Raw genomic sequence first — 12,457 nt, forward strand, 5'->3', positions numbered from 1 at the left:
GTATAAGACAGTCTGAATTTCTGAATGCTAAATATAATTGGTTTAACTAAAAACCATTTGCTAAAGAAAAGTTATTTTTTTGTTCATAATGAAGAAAGTTTCTTTTTCCCTTTTAAGATGGCAGTAATTGTGCTACAAAAAAGAAAACTGTTTGCATTTTAAAAGAATTCATAAAACCTTTGAAATTGATAGCTTGATGTTACAAATAAATGGAACTAGATGATTTCAAAGTACATTTACTTTGGCAATGATTTGAAACAAATATCACCCATTGTCATTAAATCTTTATGACTCTTTCTTTATAAGAGAATTTAGGTAATTTAAATCTCGAAAATTATCACATGCTATTTTAGCCACTTTAGATTTGCTTTTGTTGGATGTCCCAACCTCCATTATACAACTTTCTTTTTTTCCTTTTATTTGTGTTGGACTAAAAGATGAATATGAATATTTCCTGAGAGCTATTTGTTTTAGGTTGAAGAGTTGCAGTTTTCACATTGTTCTTTTGTTGTCATTAAAAGGGAAAAAAAATCATCTGACCAGGAAATAGAATTTTCAGTAAATATACTCTCAGAATCCTCTTCCTATCTGGAAATCTGTAGAATGTGGCTGCTTTTCAATCGCTAATGGTCAATAGGATAGCAAGGCAATTTTATCTTGTATATTTATAATAGACATTGGTATGTTTGATTAGTGACTCTCATCATTAATATTCACTGAAATCTCAAAGCAAGAGAAGCTGAAAGTTTCCCATTATTTGCTTGGGAGCTGGAAGATGACAGTTCAGATCATTTTTCTTGGTGCGAGGAGAGGGGAATAGCTATCTGCCACTTTTCTTTGTTTTCTATATCTAAAAAGTTCTCCCTAGTTTTCCCTAATTCATGGGCATGGGCTTCATAGGAAGATCTGCTGGCACAAAGATAACATGATACCCATCAGTCAATTTCTTTACATCATACCATCGGATGAGAGTTTAAAAAATTGTTCTTGTTTGTTCTCTGTACCATGCCAAATGAATATTTTATAGCACTTCTTTTTAGAACACAAAACTTTGAGAAAAATATAATAATTCATCATTTTAATGTAACACCATCCAATCCTAGTTACCATCACTGCAAAGTATGTACCACTCAGCAGTTGCCAGAATATACAGCAATGTGTATTTTTAAAGCATATTAAAAACTTTCCAAATGAAGTCTGTTTTCCCAGTCTTCCCAGAAAGTAAAGGAAAATGAACACTTCATCAGCAACACTCTTAATTGTGTTACCAAGAAATAAAACATGAATAAAAATTTCTAGATGCAATGAGACCTTGATTACAACCCCCTGCAGGGGCTCAGGCAGGGATGCTTTTTATAATGAAGTCTATATAACAGCTCCAGTGACAGAAAGTCTTTCCTTAAACATTTGCTTGGATTTGTAGCCAATAATGGGAAAACAACACTAAAAACAAGTCCCATGTACATTGTGTTCATTCCCATTCAGTTAAAATCAACAAAGGGATCCTAGACAAAGTTGAGACATTGCGACATTTAAAAAATCTGCATTTCAAGGCCCTCTGTCTTTGCAAAGTACGAAGATAAGTAGTGGATTTTGAAATAGGTAGAGGGTTGCAAGGGCCATATATTTTTACTTCCTCTTTTTAAAGGAGAGAAGAGCTTAGATAGCAGTTATAGAGTTGAGAGGAGCTTTATGCTGTAACTATCCAGTGTTTCTCAAAATTCCCTAATCATAAGAATCTCCTGAGTTACTTGTTAAAAATATCAATTTCTAGGCTGATCCAGAAAAGATTCTGGTCCTACAGTGGCACACAGGAAAAAACACAAGCACCCTAAATGATTCTAATAATCAGAAGAATTTGGGAAACATTTATCTGGTTTAATGAATTGTAGAGGCATTGTCAGCAATTCAGACATGAAATGTGGAGTAAAGATCCATATATTCATTTAAGAAACATTTATCGTGGACTTACTGTGGACTGGGTTTGAGATCACTTACTAGATGGGTGATTTTGGATGTTTTCTGTACCTTTGCTGAACCTCAGCTTTTCATTTAAAAAATACGTTTAATATCTTACTCATAGGTTATTGGGAATATTCAGTTAGGTATACCATAATAAATGCTTAATTTTTACCAAACAATGTCAATATTTTTTGTCAGTTACAGTATAGAGGTAATAATTTAATTATCCCAATTAGGTATTTTTCTTGTACACCAGTTCTCCTTATTAAATCACACATCTGTTGTTCTGAACTGGCATCTTTTGGAGATTTATGTAGATGTCAAGAGCCCCTTAAAATCTTCCAGGATTCAAAGCCTGTCTTAACACCAACTTTCTCCCTCCACTTTCTTTTCAGCCCTTTTAAAATTTGTGTTTCCTGCATAAATTTCCATCAAACACATTTTCCAGGTGCTTACAACAATATTAAAATGACACCTATTATTTATTAAGCACTTACTATAATCCGGGAAAAATATGAGGTGCTGTTTGTATTATTTCATCTTCACTAGAGTACAGCAATGTAGGTATTGTGACCATTTAAATAGAGGCTGAGAAGTGCAGTAGTTAAGACAGGATCTTTCAGCTTTGACTCTGAAGAATTGAAATTATTTTAATGCAGATATGTCAGTCTTCAAGCCCAAGTGCTGGCCACTATGTCATATGTAAACTATTCCTATAATTTGAGTACATCATTTTCCCCCAAGATTGGAAAGTGCAGTTCTCACATTGGCTACTCAATGGCTTTCTTCTCAGTCAGAGTGAGATTCACTCCTTACTAAGACTGACAAAGCATTGCGTGATGTGCCTTACATGTTCAAGAACCTTTGCCCTTGCTGCTCCCTCTGTCTGAACTGTCTTTCCCTAGAGCTGCCATCCAGCTCTGCCTCCCTCACCAGAGACGCCTTACCAGATCGCCTTATGTAAGGGAGCTTCCGGACACACACACACGCAGATATTGCCCCTCCTCCTTGCTGACTGGCTTTTTCTCTGTAGCAGGGATCACCAGTTAAGATCTTTGGGCTTTTAAATTTATTTTTTATTTCTCCCCAGTGTAAAGTAAGTCCTTGAGAACAGTGGTTTTATGTTCACTGCTGTATTATCAGTGTCTAGCACACAGAAGGGACTCAATACATATTTGAATATTGAGCAATGAATTGGGAGACATATTTGATATTCTTGAATAGTAATTTATCATTTTCACAGCATGAAAGCCTCACAGATGATGTCTTGGTAATTATCCTAATATTGTCTGTATTAACTGCACTTTTCGTAATGAAGTTCCTGAGCAAAAAATGTATTGTTGTGTATCACTTTTTGTATCAATAGGAATATTACTATGAAGAAAATAAAATGTCTTTCTAGATAGAATATTTAGAGCAAAAGAGTTTTATAAAAGACCCCTTACTCAAGTAAAACTTAGTAGCTATTCAGTATTAATACTCAGTACATTTCTCTTGTTCTTTCCTTTAGTTGCTAGAGCATGAGAATGTCTGTGAGGATTAGGCACTACCTCAGTACTGGGAGGTGCTCCGCTTGCTGAGGCAATACTTCCTATGTGCCAGCTCGGGCCATCATTCATTATTAGTATTAGTATTATCATATAAGCATGGTAATGCTAATTCGATAGGTTTCTAGGGTTTTTTTTACATGATATTGTTTTATGTTTTGCTCTGAAGTTAGCCCTTATGGAAAACTGGATTTATGGGTGTCCAGAATTATTGTATATGTGTGTAACTCAGTGATTTAAGGGTAGTTAGCCACCTTTTCTTTTCTCATGTAAGTTCTAGCAACGTCATTTCATTGATATCTCAAGTAATGTTAATGCCAGGTCTTGAAAAGCAGTTTGTTTGGGGGAGGCAATAGTTTTGAGTATTTGGATTCCATGAAAAAAAGAACTCCGGAGCTCTTTGTGCACCAGGTTCATCGGCATTTGTGCGTGGCAGTGTTTAGCCACTGTCAGCAGCAACGTCCATCTGATTTCCGTTTACCACTAGCTGGTCAATTATGTATCTTAGTCAATACCAGTATTTTAATTTCCTCTTTCAAGTATCGTTCTCTCTGTTTTTCCTTCCTTCTCACTCTCCCTTTCCATCTCACTTTAAGCTACTTAAAAAAATAATAATTTAGTGATGTTTAAGATGCAAATCGCTTTAGAATTGAGCAGGTGGATATTTATACATGTGTTCTGACAGAGGTTTCTAAGTGTGTCCCACTGGAGATGGTTAGTGCATTCCATAGCTATAAGGAAAAAATCCAGGTTTCCCAGAAATAAAGGTCAAGAGACATGGAACAACTTTTTTATTATTTGCTTTCAAAACAGAGGGGATATGATTTATGTAGGATATAAGCTTATGTCATAGCTGCGCAGGTGCTGCCATGAAGCCGTGACCCCAGTCTAATCCCCATAACGACACTGGGCATTGACCACATTTGCTTTGTTGTTCCTGAGCTGCTTTCCCAGGGGCCTTTAAGTTTCTGAACCCAGCCACTGGGTCGCTGGCCGGCCTGTGCTTAGTGGAAGAACATTGTTTTTAAATGCAACCTCAAGTGCACTTTATAATCCTTGTCTGAGTTAACTGACTGTCGGTTTGTGAAGTTGCCTCTCTGATTGAATCTGAAGTCTCATATTAACTGTCTCTTTTTAAAAAATGAATTTAGTATTCACCTATAAAGTTTTTTTCCCTCCATTTCTTTCTTTAATGCAGAAAAATAATTACAATTATTTGTTTGAAAAACAGTAAACAGTTGCTTGATATTTACTTTGATACGTCAATGGCTGATTTACTTCCATAGTTTATTTTTATTATTAGAAGAAGATAGTTAATATTTTTCCACATTGTTTCAATATTTTCTTCATTTTTCCCTCCGAAAGATTAATGACTTGGTAAATATTTGCAAGTCATCACAAAAAATTGATTTACAATTTCATTCTGCCTTCCAGTATTTCCAGGTTTTAATATTTTAAAGCTTTCTGTGTGCCATGGATTTTTAAAAAACTACCTGAAAAGCATTAACTTTATTTTAAATCTTATTAAAGCTTTTTATGACGTGTGGGAGAAAATCTATACATTTAAGTTACCATTTAAATTAAGTTCAAGAAATTCAGAACCAGGACTTTGGAGCCAAACTACTTCAGTTTGAATCTCAGCTCCATCACATTCCCACTCTGTGATCTTTTTTTTCCTTCTTCCTCTCACAAAAGCCCCCCAGTACATAGTTGTATATCCTAGTTTGTAAGTCATTCTGGTTGTGGTGTGTGGGACGCTGCCTCAGTATCGCTTGATGAGGGGTGTGAAGTCTGCATCCAGGATGCAAACCGGTGAAACTTTGGGCTGCCAAAGTGGAGCATACGAACTTAACCATTTGACCATGGGGCCAGCCTCCTCCGCTCTGTGATCTTGAGCAGTGAGTTAACGTCTCTGTGTCTCATCTGTAAAAGGTGGATGACAATAATAATACCAATCTCATAGATGTTATAATAATTAAATGAGTTAATATTTGCAAAGCCCTACATAAATATTTGTTATATATAGAAATAAAGTTTTACTTCCCCTCCTAAATATTTGAGATTTGATACTTTTCATTAATGTGTTTTGAGTCATTCACACTGGTTTTGTGATTTGATCGTGAAATTATTAGCTTTGTCTTAGGTTTCGAAAATTTTGAACTTATAGTGAATAAAGAGAAAGCAACAATCCACAAAATTGTCCCGTATTTGGGGTAGCACGTGGGACGGAAGTAGTTTATGTAGCTATGGAGAACAAAAGCTCAAGAAGGAGAGTTCAAAATAAATTTATAGTTTTCTCACAATGGCTGTGGATACCCTTCAAGTTTCACTTAAGCGAGGATAATATAATTAGACTGTAAAATGTTCAGTTTCTTGAGTGCTTCTGTGTATGCTCTGAAGTCATCTCTGAGGCTTCTCAGTTTTGTTAAAATTTCCTTAGGTTACCTATTTAGTCTGATTTCTCTGAAAACTATACATTAATTAATAGGCCCTCCTAAACAAACAAACAAAACTTAATATTTAACATTTAGGAAAAGCCATAGTAAATATTGCTTTTGAACAGGACAAAAGGAAATGAGGTGAGATGGAAGAGTCAAGAAAATGTAATATTCTACTTAGGGGACACAGTAGGTTGCTGCTGATTTTTGGGTGTTTATTTAAAAAAATATTTGGGACGGCAGGAATAAAATTGCAATGAGGATTACTGCAGCGTCGTTTGTTGGTCCTCACATTAATTAAAAGCATTTGCCAAGGATTCACCTCTGGAGGGCAGTGCAGTCTTAGATTTGTTGCAGAAGCTTCAGGTAGCTTCTGAACTTTCCCTGAAGTTCTCTTCAAAGATTCCCAGCCTTGTAAGATGTGAATCACCCTGTGTTTTAAACACTCAAAAGAGACATAAACGTGAAAGTAAAGTCTTTTCTGCTAAAATGGTTAGGCTGTTAGATTGCAGGGGCTTGGGGGGCGGGGAGGGGAGGGCAGAGATTACCTGAAAGAGGACTTTAAAATTCCATGTGAAAAGTGTGTCAGCACTGCTTACTCAGAATTGTTGAAGCTGGATGTATTTTAAATAATAAGGGGCTAACTGATATTTATCTTTTTTTCCCCTTTGGTTCAGTTACCTGTGAACCTCAACCTAATCATCCTTGATTTGGTCTCCACCTTACTCCAAATACAAATCTGTATCTTCTAAGAAAATCTGTTGGCAGCCTGGATAGTTGACCCTGTGTAGTTGTCAAACTGTATAGTCGTCAAGTCTGCTGACACTCTGTAGTGTCGTGGAGAAGGTCAGCCCTCCAGCCAGCAAAATATCTCCTAGTACCTTAACAAATCAGAAAAATATTTTAAGAAATGCTTTGCTTTTATGAACAAAATGCCCTGATAGTTATTGGATTTGTCACAGCATCTAAAGTTTCTCTCATAACCATACTGACCTTCACATGCTATTATATTACAAAACCAACTCTTTATGTAATCAAACCAAAGGAAGAATGCTTAATTAGCTATACATGACCCTATGTTACAATATAGGCATAGAAAAGTTATTTTCTTCAGCATCATTGAACTATTGTATAAAGAAACGTCTTTACACGATAGGGCTTGGGCTATTTGAAGTCTTAGGAGAAAAGTAATAACGGGATTTTCTCCTTCCTCTGAAGGCTGTTTGAGAGCTTTCAGCAGGGGGATACCACATTTAAAGGTTGCCTAAGATCTCATAACTCCTAGTGTCACAAAAATGTGTAGATTTGTGAAAGACTTTTCTGGTGAGCAAAACAACTGTGCTTTTCAGCCCTAAATCATGACATAGTCTTGTTATACCACGAAGAATTAAAGAATGTTAAGTAAATGACTTTTTTGCCTCCCTCTGTGCCTCTGAGGAAAGTTATTAATGTCAATTCTTGCTGCTGAGTGATCCTGAAGCTACTGTCGCAACCTTTTTATTCCCTGAGTGCAAATGAATCCTTTATGAGGTAATTGAAGGAAATTGATGACATTATTTGCTGTATCTTGGGTATCAACAGCATATAAATGAAAAACACAGTTATCATACTGACCAACACATTTAGATAGAAAAATCTCAAGCTATTTTCTGCCTAAGCCAACTTTTGCACTTTTGTGTTTTATGTGAAGTAGCAGGTATACAACTTTTAAAATTATTGGTGCCTGATATTAGTTTACCATCACTTGGTGTAAGGGATAAGTTTTTGAGAAACACAAAGAGCCTGAACTTACTCTTTTTATTTTGTTCCTCTTTGTTTATTTTAATGTATTCTTCACAATTGGAACAGTGACCAGTTTCGTGTTATTTTATTTTGAATGTTAGCATATGCACATTCTAAGCCAACAATGACTTTAACCTTTGAGTTAAATCTCACCATTTGGGCCATAGCAAGTTCTGCGTTGTGTTTTTTAAGAGGGGAAGGGGACAGCACGGAAAAGAAATTTTATTATAATACAGAATATAGAGAATGATTTAAATAGAAAACCTACTTTAAATCAACACTACTGAATGGGCTACACTCAGAAATGTTCATTTACCTTGCTAGGGAAAAAGTCATCTTAAATATGGTCTCCAGTTACTTTCCTTCTCAGTTATTACATTTGCCACTTCATTGTGACCTTACTATGACCTTATAGTTTATGGGCTAAAGGTAACCATTATGCAATAATGAAAATATGCAGACCAAACTTTACCACCTAGAAAGAATTGGTTTTTTATATTTTGTTTAAAGTAACACACTTTGCTGTTTATAAAACTCTGCTCCATGGTGCTTGAAAGAGGAGAGGAGCCTTAGTTGCAATTAAAGTGAAGATTTGGCCTTTTAGAGACTACCTTCCAAGGAGGTGAGTCAGCAGGCTTTGTTACATTAATTATAGTGGTTTGATTCTTCACTGGTCTTGATTCACAAAGAAACATACTGTTCCTAACTTAATAATGCTTTAAAGTGTAAATTGTTTAGAAAAAAAGGAACCTAAAAATCAAACTAGCAATACCCATCTTTGCTTTGATTTGTTTTATTTCACTTCTCCAGACCTAAATTTATTCCACTTCCACCTTGCTGTGATCTCATAATCTCACCTTTGTGAAGTGGGCAGTTTACCATTTGGATAAGGTGAGGGAAAGCTCTTAGGAAGGCAATAAAAAATGGGGAATGCAGAAAGTGTTAGAGGGAGTCAGCACATTCTTGGCACATATACCGTGAAGTGAATTGTTCCCTTCTTTGAGACCAGCCTTTGAATCCCTCCTGGTTTGGTCCTTAGGCTTGGAAATGAACTGAAACCACAGCTTGGCCCTGAAGATCCACAAAACATGTGATATAAGTAATTGTAAGTTGATGATTAAAAATCCTCGGTCTGCCTATTGTCAATCATTTTGCTACTACCAATCACAAATCTGTTCTTTACTCTTAAATAGAAATGATGATAATTATCTTTGGTAAAATAACTTCCAGATACTATTGATTGCAAACAGTCACCATGGGCTGTGTTCCAGGTACACATCTCAGTGCTTTTACATCTGAAATAAACTTGTATTATCTCCACTGTATGGATGAGGAAAGTGAGGTACAGGAAGTCAAGTGCCCTGCCCAGAATAACACAGTAAATTCCAGAGCAGCATTCCTTACCAAAGGATGGTCTGGAGCTCCAGGTCTTAATCTCTAGAGAATCTGGGTTCTTGATAGTATCTTTATTTTCAGCCTGGAGTCTGTGTCGCACCACTAGGATTAAAATGCTCTTGACAGATTCTAAATGGAGATGTTTTTTAAAAGCTCCTTAGCAAAGAAGGGAATAATTTAGGATTTTCTTTGATAGTCAAAAATGAATTGCTCATATCCAATGAAGGCAAGTATAAAAACCTTTAATCCTTTATAAAATCTTTGGACATAAAATCTTATTTTGAAATGGGCTGTTGACCAATATGTTAAAGGTATATCCGTGGTCAGTTTTCACATAGATAATAGAGACAGATTTAACGTCACCCTCAAAACTGTGGAAGGTTAAATATACATTGTGTGAGACATTGAGAAGTAGATATTTACAGGTACTTTCCCCAAAAGTTTGGTTTGGTAAAGGATTTAACACTCATTTCATGACATTGATCAAAGCAGGACATTTTGAAGGAGAAGCATTACAAAAAGGAAGACTTGTCTTGATAGTTATAGAGTGTTTAATTCTAGACTTTCATATTTCAAAAATGAAATAAGAGGCGCGGCTGGCTGGCCCAGTGGCACAGTGGTTAAGTTCACGTGCTCTGCTTCAGCGGCCTGGGGTTTGCCAGTTTGGATCCCGGGTACAGACCTACGCAGTGCTTGGCAAGCCAGGCTGTGGTAGGTGTCCCTCATATAAAGTAGAGAAAGATGGGCACGGATGTTAGCTCAGGGTCAGTCTTCTTCAGCAAAAAGAGGAGGATTGGTGGCAGATGTTAGCTCAGGGCTAATATTCCTCCAAAAAAAAGTGACAAAAATGAAATAAGAGGCAAATCTATAGAGATACGAAGTGGATTAGTGGTTTCCAGGGGCTGGGGAGGGAATGGATATTAGCTGTAAATTGGCAGGAGGGATCTTATAGAGGGTGATGGAAATGTTCTGAAACTGGATTGTGGTGATATTTGCACAACCAAGTTTAAATTCACTAAAAAAAAAAAATCACTGAATTGTACTCTTAAAATAGATAAATTTATGCTGTAAACTCAATAAAGTTGTTTAAAAATGTACCTGAAAAAAGATCTAGAATTGTGTTTTTTGAGAGAACTGTTATTTACATCAGATTCAGAATTTCCCCCATATGATATTAATTTACTTCTCAACTCAAAGTCTGCCATTTAATGTAATATGATAGGTCAGAAAATAGTAAAGATAAACTTAAATGCCTCCTGCCCTCTTTCCCTTACTTTTCCCTTTTCGGTATTTTTAGGTTGATTCATTTTTACTTGTAGCCTCTAGAGGGAAGCACATGAGTTTTTATTTGAAACACCCACATTTTCTCACAAGTCTTAACTTCCTCAGACAAACTGCAGTCACTTGCCAGCACTAGGAATGCCAGATTGCTTTAGATGAACCTCTCTGATTTCAGGGGTTCATCCTGAAGACCTGGATAGTTGAGGCCCTTCCTTCAGCGACTCATTGGGATGAGCCATCCCTTCCTCCCTGTCTGCTATCCTTTCCACCTCTGGGTATTTAGATCCTAGAAACATTTTTAGCCCAGTCTACAGGGGGATGTAGGAGTAATTTCACAACATTTTTCCTTTAGAAGACTTGGTTTTTTAGGGAAAGACAACAGTCGAAGAGCAAAATCAGTATTTACACATGGGGGGAGGCGGAAGATCCAGGAAATTGTGATACAAATCCCTGAACCTCGTACATTTATAAGGTTACATTGGAAGAATCAGGCTATGACAAAAAGCAAATGCAATGCTAGTGTTCGCTTCAATGTATGAATAATTAGGAATGCAGGACTTAAAGATCTGTAAGGATTTTTTTGAATTGTGTGGTGTTAGCATTCTCGGTTTTTTAAATTTAACAATTATTGGTCTTGTGTACAGTAGAAATCAACAAATAATGATTGAAAAGGTAAATTAATTAGCATTAAATTATAAATGTCAGGTCATTTTAAGAAATCACTAGCTTCCTCTTACCCTACAATTGATGATATTTTTCCTATGGTCATTTAACTAAAAAAATACCTACAAACTTCCACTGTTCCAGGATCTTATCAACACACAGGATTTATAAGCATTGATTTTTGGTGTAGGGAACTGAAACAATTTTACGCCCCCCTCACTGTGTCTTATCTTTACTTTAGTTCTGAAATTCTTCCTATATATCCAACCTTGTTTATATGTGAAAAAGAGTAGACCAAAAAAGTGAGAAGTAATTTGAGAATTGTCTAAACAGACATTCTCATTGTCTGAGCAGACTTCACGGTCCAGTGATAAAAAATGGAATTTGAGTGAACCCAGCAGCTCAATTAATTTTTCTTCTTCCATCTCTTATTTTCTCTTTCCTTCCCTCATCTCCCTTCTCCTTTCTTCATTTCTCTCAATAAACTTTGATTGCGTGCTAATTGTGTGCCAGGCATTCTGTTAGGTTCCACCTGTACAATGGTGAAGACACAAACATAATTTCCGCCTTTGTGGAATTATAGCGAGTAGCAGAGACAAACAAAACAACATATGAACAAAAAGCAAATGCATCATTACGTATTAAAATCAGTTCTAAGGAGGATAAGGACAAGGAGAGTAATTCTTGGGATCAAATTGAGGCTACGTAGTCAAAAAAGATGTTACTATGAAGGTGACTTTAGGTGTGCCAGCCACATAAAGGACTGGAGGAAGAGCTTTCTGGGCAGGGAAACAGAGTTTGAGAAGGCCCTGAGTTAGGAAAGAACTTGGCTTGTTCTAGAAACTGAATGGTTGTTTAGGCATCTCACTGTGAATGAGGGAGTGGGCTAAGATGCAACTGGAGGGGCGACAGGCCAGGTCAGAAAGGTTTATTTGAGGAGCTCGTATTTGTTTCTAGGTGCAGTGATGGCTTTAAAGAGCAAAAGAAAATCAGTGACATCATCTCATTTAGCTTTTGAAAGAATCATTCTGGCTGCTCCATGGAGAATGGATTGGGGAGAAACTCAAGAGAATGTGGGAGAAGAAGTCAGGAGGCAGTTGCAGTAATCTAGACTAAAATGGTCTTACGTTTGACGTTCACCTGCATGTTGGGAGTCGAGGAAAAGGCTCTTCTTTTGTTCCTTTAAAGGTATAAATAGTTTTCAGCTTGTTAAATGTGGCTACATTGAGAGAGTAGTTAGTGATTAGTGGCATTTTTGAAACATTAATTTCTTGTATTTCTAGTTTTATGCAAACTGATGTTGATTGTAAAAAGCCAATCCAAATGTTTTCAAATGAGTGCTTCTCTCTCTGAGGGCTGGAATTTTCAAAAATTGCTGATGAAATATGG

At 36.4% G+C, this 12,457-nt stretch overlaps 1 protein-coding gene across 20 annotated transcripts in view; it reads left to right on the forward strand.

Moving 5' to 3' along the window:
• HDAC9 (histone deacetylase 9) overlaps positions 1 to 12,457 on the forward strand; it is an 866,113-nt gene that overhangs the window by 243,095 nt on the left and 610,561 nt on the right. Inside the window, exon 2 of one of the 20 annotated variants that reach the window (XM_070509767.1) lies at positions 8,769 to 8,834. The exons of the other annotated variants lie outside the window; for them this stretch is intronic. The gene's annotated coding sequence lies outside the window, so the exon portion shown is untranslated. The remainder of the gene's footprint in view (positions 1 to 8,768; positions 8,835 to 12,457) is intronic. 20 annotated transcript variants of the gene reach the window in all.

The sequence above is a fragment of the Equus asinus genome, chromosome 1 (assembly GCF_041296235.1).
Source record: "Equus asinus isolate D_3611 breed Donkey chromosome 1, EquAss-T2T_v2, whole genome shotgun sequence".
NCBI classification, from domain to species: Eukaryota; Metazoa; Chordata; class Mammalia; order Perissodactyla; family Equidae; genus Equus; species Equus asinus.